This window comes from Diceros bicornis, unplaced genomic scaffold, assembly GCF_020826845.1.
Source record: "Diceros bicornis minor isolate mBicDic1 unplaced genomic scaffold, mDicBic1.mat.cur d_74_multi, whole genome shotgun sequence".
Classification (NCBI taxonomy): Eukaryota; Metazoa; Chordata; class Mammalia; order Perissodactyla; family Rhinocerotidae; genus Diceros; species Diceros bicornis.
The window spans coordinates 2,791,573-2,809,070 of record NW_026690930.1 but is presented as its reverse complement, the minus strand read 5'-3'; the positions used below and the strand labels follow the sequence as shown (position 1 = coordinate 2,809,070).

Sequence of the window (17,498 nt, the reverse complement as noted above, 5' to 3'; positions counted from 1 at the left end):
CCAGTCCCAATACCATCCTTCGAGCACTCAACAGCCACATGCGGCTATGCACTGTTCAGCACAGATATAGAACATTCCACCACTGCAGAAAGTTCTAGCGCATTGGTGCTCATCTAGAGCGGGACTTGGCAAACTATAGCCTGTGGATCAGAAACCACATGACGCCCAAACCAGTAAGTCTGCTTCACACACAGCTGGAGGCCCTCACTGACCATCTGGCCCAGTGGCTTTCAGTGCAGAGATGAGGAAACAAAAGTCCAGAGAGGGGAGGTGACTAGTATGAGGTCACAGACTGTCTAGGAGAAGGTGAGGGCCTCCTACATTACACTGGTGTCCTTTTCTCTCTCTCAACGGTGGGTAAAGACTGGGGGACTATGCCATCTCCTGCCAGCCTGAGAAAGTTCAATGCTCTCTCAGCCCCAGGCATCCAGAGTCCCTAGAAAGGCCTCACTTTCTTCCCCAATGACCAGGGAGCCTTACCATGCCCAAGGACACTCTTCCTGTCCAGGGTCAAGTTCTGCAGCTGGGTACCCTTCTGGCTCAGCCGCAGGAATTCCTCATAGATGGCAACTCTGTCCAGTCTCTGTGCCAAGGCGGCAAGGTACACAGGGAGTCCACTCCAGTGTGGTTACTGTGGGGGACAGACCTGGAAGGGCACAAATATGAACAAGGGTGTCTAGAATTCTACCCTGATTCTAGATTCCCTGCTTCTGGGTCCTGTTCAAGAGAACTTTCTGCAATAATGTAAACATTTGTCTGCACTACCAAATACACTTATTATTAGCCCCATGCTGTTATTGAGCACTTAAAATGTGGCTAGTGCGTGTGACTGAGGAACTGAATTTTTCATGTAATTTCATTTCAAGTAATTAATTTATAAATAAATAACCATAGGGAGAACATTTTTGAAACTTTGGAGTAAGGACTTCTGCAAATGCATAAAAACAATGAGAACACTGGTAAAAATGGTCGAAATCAACTTTTCAGAAGTCTAGAAATTAATCAAAGGCTTGTAAGAATCTGAGGAGGGTTTAGTGAAGACACACGGTGGAATCTTGATAAAGGGAGCAAACTTCGTGGCACTATAACTTGCACTATTCCCATCCTGCTCTCACAATATCCTCCATAACTTTGAAAACCGTCAGTCTCAGAACCATGGTGGCTGAGACAACCAGCATCCCAGCAGCCATAATGGGTGTGGAGCTCTGAAAAGACCCATCCCCACCCAACTGCAACTAGCTGACCTGCCTGGCAGCTCCCCGAAAACGCCCCATGTTCAGGGCTTGTCGTTACTTGACTCAGAGCTTGCCGAGGGTGGAAAGTCTGTCCCCAAGGCACTTGCTAAAAACAATCAGCACTAATTGTTTTCTATTGTAGTTGCCGGAGGGAGTGATACCAGCCAAGGGAGGCAAGAGGTGAGCCAACAACTTAGAAGAAAAATTGGGGGAATGAGATGTCCACAGGGGGCTTTGAAAAGCTCCAGTGTATTTGTAGGCATCTAGAAGGCCACAAGGGCTCAGCGATGTGGCATGCCCAGGACAGACTTGAGAACGTCTGAATCTCTCACCTCTAGTTGGAGCAGTGGCTTAATATCTGAAAACTGATTATGTAATACACCATATTAATAGAATAAGGGCCAATACCACGTAATCTCGACCATATACATAGAAAAGAATTTCACAAAATACAATGCCCTTCATGTCTAAAAAAGAAAACACTCAACAAATTAGGAATAGAAAAAACTTTCCCAACCTATAAATAGCTTCAATGAAAAACCCACAGCTAACACCATATTCAATGCTGAAAGACTGAAAATTTCCCCTAAGACCAGGGACAAGGCCATGATGTCTTCCCTCATCTGATACGTTAATCACAGGTACTAGAGTTTCTAATGAGGGCAATTAGGCAAGAAAAAGGAATAAAAGAAACCCAGATTGGAACAGAAGAGGTAAAACTATTTGTTTTGCAGAGGTGAAGATATTGTATATACAAAAACCTAAAAAATACAGCACCCCCACACACACAATATGTGAATCGTATCCCACCAGGTGTATAAAAAATTTAAAATGGCCCATGTGGTTAGTGGCTCCACTAGTGGAGAGCACAGTTAGACTGCTGATATTTGTTGAAAGTCTTCAGAAGAGGAGGAGGAGGATGATGCTGGAGGTTGGTGGCCCCAAATGTTAATGCTTTTCTCAACTCCCGAAAAACCTATGGAAGGAGATGGTAAGATTAGCTGACAGGGATGTGGGGGAGAATGGGCACCATGTCAGTGACTTCCAGATCAAGGATGTGTCACGGGAGCTCAGAGCCATCAGCCACCAGCTCAGCCAATGCTTCCAATCTCCTCAACCTACATCAAGTCGGTGACCAGGCAGGAGTGGAATATGTCTCACAGCTGGCTGCCTCTGTAGAGCTTGGTGACCTAGAACAAACGCGAGGGAGAGTGGGAGAGATGGAGGTCTCCTGGGGATGCAGGGCCCCACTGGAGCCGGTGAAAGATCACAGACTTTGGGGCAAGGGAGACCTGACTTCAAATCCTGGCTCTGCCCCTAACTCATTGTGTGACCTTAGACACAATACTCCCCTTTCTGAGCTTCAGTTTACCCACGTGAGAAATGGGGAAGGCAGCTAGGACATCACCTCTGGAAACTGAGAGAACCCAGACACACAGGGAAAGTGAAGGATTGAAACAACCATGTAACAGATGTAAGTCAGGCAGAGGAATGAGGGTGCCTTCAGGGCAAGGAGAGACGGGACAGGGGAGACCCCACCTGGTCCTGGGTGACCCTCAGCAGGGCGGTGTACTCCGAGGATGTGGGCTCCGGGTTGCTGTGGTTCCAGCTGATGCTGCGGAAATGCAGCTGGTGTTCTCTCTGCATGCATAAACTCCAGGGTGCAGAGCCTGGAGCCACCGAGAGGAAGAGCAGACACGTGGAGACTCTCAGCTCCCAGCACAGAGGCATGGTGGCCCACGGGGTCACGGTGGTGGGTGCAGACAGCGTCCACACAGGTGGCTCCCCCATCCTTCACAGGCCTGGGGAGAGAGGTACATGGGGAATCTAGAGAGAGGTCCTGAAACCTCTGGGGTGGGGGCCAGAACAGGAAGGAGGAAATGGGAGGTCAGAGGGGAGACTGAGAGAGGGGTGGTAACAAAAGTGGTCATTAGTGGCAAATACTCAGGGGAGGGTCTCACCTGAGGGAGACCAGTCTGCAACTCAAGGAGAAGAGGCCCAGGCTGCTCTCCTTGAACAAGGATCCAGCTGGGGAGGAAGGAGGAGGAGGAGGAGCAGGAGGGACAGGGGTTGGGGGAGGCGCTGGGTGGGATTTAACCCACCAGGAGCTGCTGGGACCAGGGTCTCACGAGGCTCTGCAGGACCCTCTCAGTGGAGTGGAACGTGGCTGAGCCATTGCTCCTGTCTGATGAATACTGGAGGGTGGAGATGGGGAAGGTGACTGTGAGGGTCTTCAGGTTGTGTCCCAAAGCTGCAAGACGAGAGGGAGAGCGATGGCCATCACTGAGAGCTGGCCTGAGACCACACCAGAGTCCTGCACTCATTATCATCTGTCGTCTTCTCTCCCAGGGGCACCACCACCCACCCGTGTGGTCACCCAAGTCAGAACCAGCATATCTGCTCAGCTCCTCCTCCTTCCCAGTAACACCAATTCCAGTTGCACACTGGTCCTCACATACACTCCCTCTCCATCCCTGTCCCAGCTCAGGTCTTAACTTCCTTCACCCGGACCAACACCCCAGCAGGCTCACTGGATGCTCTGTCTAAAGGATGTTCTACGTGGACCACTAGAAGGATCTTTCTGAAATGAATACCTCACTAGGGCCACCACTGCTCTAGTACCACCCATGGCTCCCTATGGCCTTCAGTGTTAGTTCAACCTTCTTGACCTGGCACTCAAGGCTCTACTCAATCTGGCTCCTGCTGACCTTTCAGTCTCATTTTATCCATGTACTGCGGGTTAAACTTTATGCTTCATGCAACCCAAATTCGTTTCAATTCTCCCCATATGGCATATTGTTTCTGGTGCAAGCCTTTGCTCACGGAATCCTCTCTGCCAGAAAAACTCTTCATCCTCTACCTGCCTGGGTCTCTCCTGCTCATTCTTAAAGACTCTATTCAGGTGCAACTTTCTCTAGCAAGCTCTTCCTCTGCAAACTATGCCAGTGCCTCTTCCTGAAACCTCCCACACAGTGTTATATTGGTGTGTTAATTTCACAAGGCTAGGGGCTCTCTGAGGGCTGGCCTCAGACTGAATCATTGGTATAATCTTTGTGATCAGCACCATTTCCTCAAAACCAGAATCTCACACTGTGGCTGCCCAGCTCCTGGATCACAACTGGCTGGTGGAGGTGTGGGGCTGGAGAGCTTCTCTTGGGAAGGAAAAGGGGCCCCCAGACACCTGTGGTGGCTTCTGGTGGCACAGTTGATGATCAAGTATGCAGGGACGTGGTGGCCGGCTCGGGAGCTGTGGCGAGGGCTGTCTCAGGGAGGGACAGAGTGGGAGGAGCCCCCAGGCTCACCCGGGCTCCAGCAGTGGCTGTCCCAGGACCACCATTCACAGGTGAAGCATAAATGAGAGTGAGGGGAGGGGTGAGTGTGTGAGTAGAGGGATGAGCAAGCCTGTGGATGAGAGGAGCCCAAGAGAGTGAGATAGGTGAACAAGAGAGACTGAACTCGGAGGAGAGACACATGGACGGGCAGAACACTGGACAGACATACGGGATACCTGGAAAAGGAGGACCAAGGGCGAGGCTTTAGGAGAATTAAAGTGAAAACCACGTGGGCTCAGAATGTGGTGGAGAACACGTCTGTCACTAAGGCTTTCTCACCCTGGGCTGGAACTCTCCACCAGAACACGGGAGAGAGAGAAGGGATGAGTTAGGGCCCTTCCAGGTCCTTCTCTCACCAAGGACAGCGGGTGCAGGAGAACCACTGCTCCCCAACCCCAAATGGGGATGGAACCCAGGAGATGAGGGCCAGGAATACTCACTGGTAGTAGTCAGGGCCACAGCTCCATAGGTGTCAGCTGTGGAGAGAAGGCGAGAGGAGCTGAGCGAGAGTTGGGGTGAACATAAAGGATTGAGGGAGAGGGAGGATGTAGGGAGCTTTGTGGGGAAGCAGAGGGGAAAGCAGAGGGGAAGAGGGGAGGGGTGTTCAGGGGGGATGAAATGAGATGGAAGGTGGCTGGCCCCAGTCATCACCCCAGAAGACTGCACCCCGACCAGAAGGAGACAGAGATGGATCAGAGCTCACTTTAGAGCAATGGAGGCAACACAGAACTATGATAGGGACAGAGAGCACGGCTATAGCCCAGCCCCTCAACACTGACATAGAGGCTGTCCCCATCCAGGATGAAGGAGCCCAGGTGGGTGACGCCCTGGCTCTCATGGCTCAGCTCCCAGTAGAGTTGCTCTCTGTCCAGCCCAGGACCTGCGGGGGTCAGAGTGGAAGGTACAGACAATGTCCACCCCACTGGCTGCCCACCCTTCTCAAGCCTGAGGGAGGAAGAACATGGGGACGTGGAATATTGAGCAGGGGTCCTTCTGAGGATGGAAAGCGAGAGAGTGGAGGGGGAGGAGCCTGAGGGAGAGGCCGAAGGGGCTGCCCTGATGCCTGGAGGGGCTCTCCTCGGTGTCTCCCGTCTGAGACAACCCCCTCACAAGTAAGGCCTGACTTCCTTTAAGATGTGGAGGGAGGCCTGTGAGTGGCTAAGTGGGGTGAACACACAGACCTGGGTGAGGGGGCGCCTGCAGGTCTGCACGGACAGCAGCGAGGAGCACAGTCAGTGCCCTGTGCCATCTGACACATCCAGGCAAGAAAGTACCGTTACCTTCTCGCGGTTCTACACTCCAAGGTCTTCTCTTTCTACTTCTTTCCTACTCCACAGCCATCATCCAGGCCTAGGGAACAATCACCTTATTCGTAACCTTCTTCTCAACACCTCCTATCTGCCTCTTAAGTCTACATTCTTAACCAGAAGTCCATTTTAACCCACATGCTTAGACCAAACGCCAATCACATCACCCATCTGCTCGCATCTCTCCAGTGTCTTCCCACTGGTCTTAGAACAGAGTCCAAAGTCACGCCTGACCTGGTCCAGCCTGTTCCCCTCGCTGGTCTGGCTCACACCCCTCCCCCTGTGTTGACTCGGCTCAGCCATCCCTCTTCTCAGTTCATGGACACACCAGGCTCTCTGCTTCAGGGGTGTCCTCATGCGGGTCCCTCTGCCTGAAACGCTCTCTTGAACACACTCCCACACCCTCACTCCAGTCTAACCCTCCAACCACCTAAATCCAGTCCCAACTCCAGCTCTCAAGCTAAATATCAGTCCTTCTCAAGAGCGCTTCCCTGCCCCCTCCGGTTTAGTCCCCTTGTGCCAAACTCCCAAATCACTCTCATCATTAACTGTCTAAAATCCAAATTCCCTAACAGAATATAAATCCCATGGAGGTGGGACAAGGTCTGTTTGGTTCTCCAGGTCCCCACGCATCTGGCCCAGAGCCTGGCTCATCAGATGAGGAACCATCCTGGTTTGAACGCTAAATGTCCTGTGTCCTGGAAAACCCCTCTGTTCTGAATAAATGAGGATGGTGGGTCACCATAAATTGTGCACTCAAAGAATATCTACTGCATGACAAGCACACATTCCCTCAAGAACGTCCCAGGAATGCTAGAATGAAAAAGGCACACAGACATACACACACAATTAGGAGAGGCCAACAATTATATATAAAATTACTTAACAAGATTGTCTTCAACATGAATCACCAGACCGTTATTTCAGAAAGGATTCAAGAAGCAAAGTTAATTCCCTTTAGAATGTGAGGTGGAGAGGACAATCTTTTTGGAGACTAGTGCCCTACCCTTCTATCTAAAAGGTGTTGCTTAATATTCCTCCAAATGATTTGAAATCTCATAAACAACAACAATATGCTGAAAATAAATCCGGCTGCTGGTCAATTTAACTTTCCATTTCTGTTACTAACATAAAGAAGTTCAAATCATATTTTTCTCCAGGTGTCTGTAAGATTTTGAATCTTTGTGGAGCATTTATAGGTCTTTAGAAGTCAAATTGAATAGGCCTGAGGAATGTTGCTGAGCATCCCTGCTAATATTTAATGAGATGTCTTGTAATACTACATATACACGTAAAACATTTATATATTTATATTTATATATGGAATCCTGACTTTTGAGAATTCGGAATGCAGGTAAGTCTATGTTACACATATTTACACTTATTTACATATATTTGTTTAATGTGTTCTTCTTTGCAAATAACTGTATTTTCTGAATTATTTACACACACAGAGCCTCACACACCTTACCATCTTTCCCTTGAATATAATCCATCAAACATCAATAATTTTTCTCATGATACCCTCACTCTCAGTGTCCATGTGGTGACAACCTGAGCCCAGGAAAGCCCACTAGCAGGTCTTCTGCACAGCGGAGGCTGCCGGAACCTGTTGGTACCAGGTCCACAGGGTACTCACCTGGTCACACAGAAATCCACGGATCAGCGAGGACAGGTGGACCCCGAGCCTGGTTTCAACTCAAACTTGAGCCCCACAGACACTTTTCTAACAGAAAAAAAAAGCAAAGATTGCTTTTGAGGCCTTTTACAAGGAGTAATACAGGTGATGGAAGGAAAGCCCACCCCACTTACTTTTCTTTTTCGTATTTACTGATTTAACTGTAACTGTTGGCTGAGACTGGATTTTCCCGATTCCTGTCCAGCCACCTGCTCCCCAAGATGGGAGAAGCAGCTCCGCGCTGTGTGCACTTGACTCGCTCAACTCACTTGGCTGGACAGAGACTTTTTGGTGACTCCGGACCCTTTAAACAAGCTTGTCATTTATGGCCCCTGTAAGTGGCTCGCTGACTTGTAAATATTTCCCACACTTCATTCAGGGCTTGGGAGATTTTCAGGCCCTGGAGCAGGTCTCCCAACCTCCGCACCATTGACATCTGGGGCCGGATGATTCTCTGTCGGGCTGTCCTGGGCGCCGGAGGACGCTGAGCAGCATCCCTGCCTCCCCCTCTAGATGTCAGGAGCGCCCCCATTAGTAACAACCCAAACACCGCCTCCAGACGCGGATAAGCGCCCTGGGGACAAAATCACACGGTGACGGTGACGGGGACTCTGAGGAGGGGACGGCGGCGCCCGGAGCCGGGAGGAACAGCAGCCTCGGGCGCCCTGACGAACAGCCCGGGGTACACGGGGCTCCGGGGGGACGGGGGGACGCCGGGCCGTGACGGGGCTGCCCGCGGCCCAGGCCCCTCCCTGGACCGCGACCGGAGCCGGGACCGCCCGCTGCTCACCGAGCTCCGCCCCTGAGGCCGAAGGTCCACGGGAATGCCGTCCGCGCCGAGAAGACTGGACACACCGCGCAGACGCCCCGCTCCATCCACGGCGCCGCCCGCGCTTCCGCTTCCGGTCTCGGGCGGGCGTTCGGGGAGGACGGACGTTTGGGGGCTCCGGGTTGAGGCGGCGGGCGGGGCGGGGCCGCGCACCCCAGCCTCGGGGGAGGTCTCCAGTGTCTAGAGTGAGTGCGAAGCTGGGATGCGGGCTGGGTCAGCACCAGGGACAGGGACGATATTTAGGGGCGGGAACCAGTTCTAGGGGCGGGCTGTGGGCGGGCACAAGGGTGTGAGTGACACCAGGCCCGGGGGCGGGGGGGACAAGGGTGCGGGCGGGGCAATGAGCCGGGACCAGGCTGCGGGCGGAACCAGGCCAGGAGGTTGTCCGCGGAGACCAGTTCCAGGGGCGGGATGAGGCGGGGGTGGGGCTGGAATAAGTCTGGCCGACTTCACAGTGGGAGGAAATCAGCTCCAGGGGCGGGGCTGGAGGCGATGCTTTCCGTGCACCCCTAGACTGTACAGGTAGCTGGATGTTGAATAGCTTTTCTTCATTCCTTTCCCTAAACCTGGAGTCATTCTATCTCTGGCCTTTTTTTTAATTCTTTCACTATTTTTTTGTAAAAAGTGATATCTATGACAACATTCATCAAGTAAATAACAAATGGAATGAAACCTATTTCCTTCTCCATCTTTATAATGCAACAATTGTGCTTTTATTTTTTCTGGCACAAAGAATCATCGTAGTAAATTACTCTGGTCTTTTTTATGGGATATAATAAATATTTTTTAAAAGACACTTTTAGATTTTTTTCTTTTTAATTTATAGCCAGATGCATTCTAACAACAAACATAATTTGTAAACATGCTCTCTCCTCCAGCCCATTATTATTTCTGTAATATGTTATTTCATGAATTATCTTACTGGACAGAACATTTAGCAATGTAGAGATAACTTTGGTAATAAGTATATAGGAATTGTTTGCTGTTTTATTTGGTAAGACTGGAATATTGTACTTTAAATATGATGGGATTTTTTTTCATTATTTACCTATTCCAACATCATCCATGATCAGTCTTTTATCATCTCATTCCAGTCATATTAGTCATATTCTGAATGTCTGAATATGCCACATGAAAACATTTTTAAAAAACTTTATTGAGGTATGACTGACATACAGAAAGCTGTACATATTTAATGTATACAACTTAATGTGTTCGGAGATAATATACACCCGTGAAACCATCACTACTCAAGTCTTTAACCTATTCATCACCCCCAAATGTTTCCTCCTGTCCTCTTTATTTTTTTTATTTAACTTCCTTTTTTAAAATACTTTTTTTCTTTTGAGGTAGGAATACTTAACATAAATCTACCCTCCTAGTAAGTTTTTAAGTCTACAGTACAGTATTGTGAACTATCGGCCCATGTTGGATGGTAGGTCTCCAGAACTTATTCATCTTGCATAACTTTTGTTGCTCAAACATCTATTGCCAAGAGGCCCTCTTCATCTTTAACTGAAAAATCCCCCCATATTTTTAAAAGCTCAACTCAAACATAAGCTTTCCATGAAGAATTATCTGATTTATCCAAGTAACACTATCTACTCTTGTTGACTCTGCTAACCTCTAACTACCTTTATTTTGGCACTTTTCAAATTGCCCTGCTATTCTTTTTCACATGTACCTCACTATGATTTCTTGGAAAGCAGAGCCTTTATCTTATCAAGTTTGCATGCTCAGTTCATTGTTTATGTCTTCCACTAGAGTAATAATAATATAATATGTCCATTCATTTATTGAATCTTTAGTTCTGGTTTTTGCACACCTACTATGTGTAAGGCATAGTGCTCGCCACCTTGGGTGTAAAGATATGAATAGGAGGCATGTGCTAAAGACACCCACACTTACTTCCATCATAATTCCATGTGTGTTATTCTGTGATCAAGATGAGTATATGGTGCTACGGAATCTCTAAGTGTTTGCCTAACATATCATGTGGTTTAAGGGTTGTATTCCCTTGAGAAGAGCTGCTTCAGCAGAACCTAACAATGTGAGTATAAGGAAGCCAGATCAAGGTAACTCCCAACATGGAAACGATGTATTGATTTCCTAAATGAATGTATTGAATGAGTGAATGAAATAATAGAAAATAATGAAGAAATGTGATGCTATTGGTTACTCTCAGATCCTTTACATTTTATTTGGAGACAAAGAAAAGGTGAGAGAAAGTGATTGTGTAATTTTGTCAGTTCATACCTGTCTGATTACATATTTCTCTCTCTGGGCACAATACACAGACAAAGCAGCAGGTAGCTCTCTCTTCCTGAGGGATGTTCCTGAATCCTGGCTGACAGAACGTCCTACACCCAGAGTGGGGAGTTTGAAAGAAGAGAATTATTGATGATACTGAACAATACTATATAATTGGATAATATTTTTTTATTTAATAATATTGAATAATTGATAATATTGTTTAAATTATCTCAAAACTTATCTTAGAGATCACCTATAAGATTTGACATGATTGATGCACCCAGGGAAAGCAAAATAAAATCAAGGTCAATCTGCAGAAAAGAGTTCCCAACACGAAAATACGTACTGATTTAAAAATTTTTCCATCTCAATGACTAGGACACTTGTTTGTTTTATGGAATGGGGCATCTGGCAATAACAAATGTGATTCTGAATATGGTATTCCAGGATTACTTTTTTGAACTATAAGCAGATTTTACCTTAATAAAAAATAATATTTTAATTCATACAATGCATTTATATGAGAATTGTTTGATTAGTACAAATTGTAATTATTGAATTTATTTAGTAATGTATTTAATGTCAGGTAGATTATACACCAAAGACACAGGGACAGGCTTGAATGATATAATATAGCATCTTGAGGGATGGCTTACAAGACTGAGTTCTAAAGGGAAATCTGAAGAAGAGGAAGAATGCAGTTCCTTGGGAGCCAAAAGAATCTTTTTTTCTGATGGTGAATTTTTCTACAAGAATGTATAAAGTTGGGATGAAGAGATGGAAATATAAGGAAAATTAATAAAATATTGAAATATTAAAAAAAAAACCTCAATGTCAATTCTTTTGATTTTCGTTAAAGAGAATAAAATTTGTTTTCTGGAAGAAAAGCGTATGGCAAAAGACAATTTGAATTGTATCTTTAAATCATCAAAAGTCTAGGTCATCAGCATCTGTTATATCTTCAGGGCACAATGCATGCAGAGCAATAAATTTGCAAGCACGTGAGATTGACACTTTTTCAGCTTAAATGGGAATTCAATCAATTTTTTATCAGCTCATCCTATTAAATTGGTAGCCTCACTGTCCTGCTGTAATGTATAAAGCATTTCAAAATTCAGGAATATCTCTTTAATTGCAAGTGTCCTTTCAATATCTCTTGGACAATAAGAAAAATTATATCAACAAATGAGAATTCTGTTATGAGTTAAATGATTTCACCATTATTTTCATATATGCTCTCTATCTTGTGATGTAGATGATTAATCCAAGATTGACTTGTCTGCAACCTTTTTGAATCCCATGGCCCAGTCTATCAGCTCCTCATGTATGATGAAACCTTGACCACGTGGTTCCTGGGGAACAAACTCCCTTACTTTCACCTGAAGTCCAAGACCTTTAGGAAAATCATATAGTTCAGAATTACATGCTGTGACACAGAGTTTCTTTTCTCATCCAGTGACACGTGAGCTCCAGTGCTTTTTTTAAATTGGGTGTTTCTTAGGAATGGGTGGAGCTAAAAGGGAGACATAATTGGGAAATGAAATGAGCATGGAAATTGAAGGCAGAAAACCCAGATTCGAACTGGTGGGGATACTGAGTTGCCCAGCAATTAGATTTTTTCCCCTCTATATTATTCATCATCTGAATAAGTTCAATTTGGGGAGTGTTTACTATTCTGCACGCTTAAGGAAGCAGGCATTCTTGTCTGCCCTCAGAGAGCACATGGTGATGTTTAAACCATTCCTGAAGATTCCATGTCCAGGGAGTGCTGTGGGGCTAAACCTGAGCTGCACCTTGAGCAAGGAGGTTTGCTTTAAGGGTGCTAGGGAGTTTCCTTGAGCTCAAGAAGAGACAAAGAAAGACAGCCTGCTTCTTCCTACCTTTGAACAAAATATTTTATTAAATGAGAGAGAAGAGATGAAAGCTCCTAGTACAGAATCTTCACGCATTAATTGATATAATTTCTATATAAATGTACAACTGATATTTGTATAATACATAACTATATATATGGTTGTATAGATACATGAACCAATATATATTCGCAATAAATGTGTGTATTTAGATCTGACATGACATTCACTTCCTCGTACCTGAAAGCAAGAGTTTCAAGACATATTATTCATAGGTTTTGGATTTATAAAAGTCTAGGTTCATGTACAAATTCATCTAAGTAGAATTGATAAGGACTTGGGGAATTAAAATATATTTCATAGTATTGGGGTTCTGATCTGTAAAAAGGGGATCAAACTCCTTGCTTCCAAAAGTCATTTTAAATTTCAATGGGGAAATATTTATTTAGCTATCAGTAGCCTTTCTAGAAAAATGCAGGAAGTTCAAATAAATTGTCCTTTCCCCAGAAGCATTTAAGATATCAAGGGATAGGGCCAGAACTAGATTTTGGAAATCCCTGAATTTTTTAATTCCCTGGGATGAATTGTCATTGTTTTCTCTTGAGCACTTACCTCTCACAGTGAAAGTTTTTAATCAATTATTTCTAGTTAAAAGAGTTGACACTGTTGCTAATTAGACCCTACAATCATTAGAGGTTTACTTGCAACCTGTAAGAAAGAACAGTAATTCATTATGCACAAGTCACTGCTGATCTGTGACAATGTGACAATCACAATTCGATACCCAAATAAAATAACTCTCAGATCCTAAAAGAACAATAATGAGAATCCTATTTAAGGGAGAATTTTACCTGCTAAGGGAGAAACATGAGCTGGCCTGCATCCATTATGGACCCCTGTTCTGCTTTTATAAGAAGTATTTCATGGAGGGCTCAGGCCACCACATCCACAGCATCATAGATGTAGTAGCCGGATCCAGACACAGTCGTGTCTAATTTTTCCTTTGGCAGAGACTCCAGGGAGGCATTGAATGGACACTCCAAAATTTTCCACATTCAGTTCCTGCAAATGAGCAGTTGAAAAGTTCAAACCATCATTTGGTAAAGAAAAAGTCTTCTTGGTATTTAGAGGGGCTAACTGTCCATAGAGAGTGTTTAAATCCAGATATCTCAAAGTTCTGGTGTGCAAAGGAAAGACTCCCATGGTAGGTATGGAAAAAGGGGTGAAGTGGAATAAAAGAAGCATCCCACTGTGGTGTAGTGATCCCCACCTTCTGAGTGGTTAAACAATGGTTTCCTGCAATGCTCACATTTATTAATCTACTTGTGTCACCATAAATGATAAACACATTGGCTTATGAGTCTGTGCTTCTGGCTATGCATGTCCAATCTTTTGAAGTGTACGTCCTCTTGCTCACAGGTATCTTAGTCACAGGCAGGCACCGTTCCTAGTCATCTCTCTTCTAAGTTCCCAGAGGAATTGCTCACCTTTTGTATCAACTGATACTAAGATTCCTACCTAGGTCCAGCCAAAACGTGTCAACAATGAGACCATTCTGAAGACTAGAGATGTGTCCTTGTGAGCTATCTGATAGAGAGAGGAAAACTAGTCCTTACCTTTCAGTACAGGATCAAAATCTCCATAGGTTGTCTGAATCAAAAGAGAAAAAGTGTTCCATATTGAGTTCTCTGGAAGAAAAATAAACAGAATTTCAACAAAATTCATATGATCAGCTAGCTAAACTTACATCCTTGGTGCTAACACTGTGAGTATGAAGCAATATTATCTGATGGTAGAAGTGATTGAGGGGAAGCTTGGCTTTGAAGCCAGACTGCCTGGGTTCAAATCCTGACTCTAATGTGATTAGCTTAACGCACTTGAGAAGGTTAAATAACCTCTATCCATCTTAGTTTCTATATCTCTAAAAAGTCCTATAATAACGTTACCTATTCATTGTCTTATATTAGGATTAAATTTGTGACTATTTGTAAAGCATTTGAAGAGTGTAAAGTGGTTTTAAGTACATGTTTACATATAAAATTTTATTAACTATTCGATAAATAACTAGGGTATGATTATTTCAGAATATCTAGCTTCCACTCCTTTGAGAGAATTTGGGCAACCACTCTTCCAGAAGCTCCTGTGGTCTGCTTTAGACAGTGACGCTAGCCTCTGGCTACTTCATCCCTCTCTCAGATTCACACACCAAAATAATGAATCCACCATTTCAAGAACTATCTGTGGTAGGTTTTTTCCTATTAGAGAGACATGCAAAACCACTTTCTTCTTTTCCACATGAGTGGCCACAGAATTTCACCAAGGAGGAAAACTTCAGTCCCTCCAGATCCATCCCTCCACCATGCTCATACCTGTGGTATTTTGTAGAGCTCCAACAGTGTCCCAATATGGGCAGAGAATGCTGGTGTGGTTCCTGCAGTGACAGCCACATTCTTGTTCTGTGCCTGGCAGGTGTAATTAGGGATCATCTGACCCCATCCCAATAACCACCTCAGGGTGCTCACCAAGGTGCTGACATCACTGTGGAAGGAATTGTAGACATGGAAACCCAGAGACAGGGTGGGGAGCAGCTGGGGGCTCCTGTTGATCTCCTCGATGGCAAAAACAAAGTCCAGGACATAACGATAGTTTTTGAAGTTCAACCTGTACCAAGGCCATAGTATTAAAAATAGAGATCAAGTCATGCACTTCAGGCATAACTCATGTGGGGGAAAAAAAGAGTAAAGGGTGGCATTTTGACTTAAGCAACTTGTTCATTCCAGAGCAATGGCTGTCTCTTCATGACTTTGGAATCTGGAGCACACGCACAAGATGTTCCCAAAGCCTTGGAAGATCAAGCCCTACAACTCTGGACTCAAAAGAGATGCATCAATATCCTAAAATGAATTAGTGGAAAGAAGAGGCACAAAGGATGCTTAAGGGGAAAGAACCCATTTGCATGTTTGTTTACAAGTCAAACACTATTTCATACAGTGGCACCAACATGAGGTTGCTCATGGGCATGTGCAGGTATAGTGAGATGAAGCAAAAGTTTATAATCCATTAAAGAAACTAGGTAGGACAGGGAAGTGCATAAGAAAAACTTGAAGGAAGGGCAAGTCGAGGACAGAATCGTATCATCAAAACTTTTGCAATATACCTTTCTAAAACTGCCTGCCTCACAGACTTAGGAAACACATACTACCAGAAGCAGGGAAATTGCACCATAATAAATAAGGAGATAGTCTTAGGGAGAAAATAAAGAGGAAGAAGCAATTTATGACTCTATGTTTTTCTAAAAGAGTAAAAACAATTCAGAGTCCGAGGAGCAGTGTAAACTTGCAGCTTTTCATCTATTTCTTTACAGATTAGAAAACCATCATAAGCAGTGAGCTTTACAGCTTATCTTTGGGTTGATTCCTCTCTTACACATCTAAGTTCAGTCCAACGTTAATTTTCAAACAATTTAATTGACGAGGTACAATATGCAATTCCAGAAGATTGCACAGCAGAACATAGGCTTTTGGTGCTCTAACATTAAAATATTATTTTCATTGGTGAATACAGCTTTAAAAACCAAAATGTTGGGATGCTGTAATTCTGAGTCACACAGAAACACTCAGATTGGATTACAAATAAGACTTGTATTCATTTCCTATTGCTACTCTGAGAAACTACCACAGATTTAGAGGCCTAAAATAACACAAAATTTATTATCTTATACTTTGGGAGGAGAGAAATCTAAAATGAGTCTCACTGGCTCAAAGAAAGGTGTCAGCAGGAATGCATTCCTTCTGGAGGCTCTAGAGAAGAGTCCATTTCCTTGCATTTTCTAGCTTCTAGAGGCTGCTCACATTCCTAGGTAACAGCCTCATATCACTTCAATCTCTGTTTCCATTGTCATAACTCCTTCTCTGACTCTGACTCTTGACTTATTCTTTCACTTGTAAGGACCCTTGTGATTATATTGGACACATCCAGATAATTCAGGATTATCTCCTCATCTGAAGATCCTTGACTTCTTCACACTTGCAAAGTCTCCTTTCTATGTGAGGTAACATATTCACAGATCCGAAGGATTAGGAATTGGTCACCTTTGGGGGCACATTCCACCTACCACAGGACCCAACTACATGCTTTCCAATACTTGAAGCAAAACACAGAAGAGGTTAAAATAGGTAGAAATGATATTCCATTTAAATATGAACCAAAAGAAAGCATGGGTATCCTTGTTAATATCTGATAAAATCCGAGTTCAAAGCAAAAAGCATGTGAAATATCAAAAGAGGTGACCATATGTCATATGTGACATATGTGGTGACCATATGTGGTGAAAGGAAGAGAAGATCGAGTACTAACAGTCATTATATCTATCCCCCAAAGTGAAAAAAAGCTATTATTTATAGACCCATGTGCATAAGTACATATATGAACAACCAGATTTTGAGATTTAACATATCCTCTTAGAAATGGTCAAATTAAAGACAAAAAAAATATGCAAAGTTATGGAAGACTTAAGCTTAACAGATATTTACATATAAATGTAAATAAGGCTGGTATATTATGAACCCCAAAGAATATACATACATTTGACCAGACACTGGGCCATCAAGTAAGCCTTTGAACATTGAAATTATACACAATGCATTCTCTGACCACAGTATCATTAGGCTAGCAATTAATAAAAAGATCTAGAAAATTCCATTTTATATACATATATGTATATATATGTTAAACACTTGATCTTTGATCCAGTACTAGGGATCAAATGTACAACACGACTATAGTTAACACCGCTGTATGATACATATGAATGTTAAGATACTAAATCCTGAGTTCTCATCAAGAGGAAAAAAATATTCTTTTCTTTTTTCGCTTTTTCTGTTTTATTATATTTATATGAGATGATAGATGCTAACTAAATTTATTGTGGTAATCATTTTACCAAATATATAAGTCAAACCATTATGCAGTACACCTTAAATTTATATAGTGATGAGCATCAATAATATCT

At 44.1% G+C, this 17,498-nt stretch overlaps 1 long non-coding RNA gene across 4 annotated transcripts; it reads right to left on the bottom strand.

Annotated features, from left to right (window-relative positions):
* Positions 1-10,481: 10,481 nt before the first annotated feature.
* On the bottom strand, positions 10,482-15,087 carry LOC131402388 (uncharacterized). Of its 4 annotated transcripts, none has more exons than XR_009218617.1 (6): positions 14,857-15,087; positions 14,104-14,175; positions 13,339-13,549; positions 13,100-13,195; positions 12,008-12,147; positions 10,482-10,741 (listed from the first exon to the last, which is right to left on the bottom strand). It is a non-coding gene; the product is annotated as an uncharacterized LOC131402388 (long non-coding RNA). The 4 variants fall into 4 exon arrangements; XR_009218618.1 differs by having other exon boundaries at positions 12,014-12,147; XR_009218620.1 differs by lacking the exon at positions 12,008-12,147.
* Positions 15,088-17,498: the final 2,411 nt, after the last annotated feature.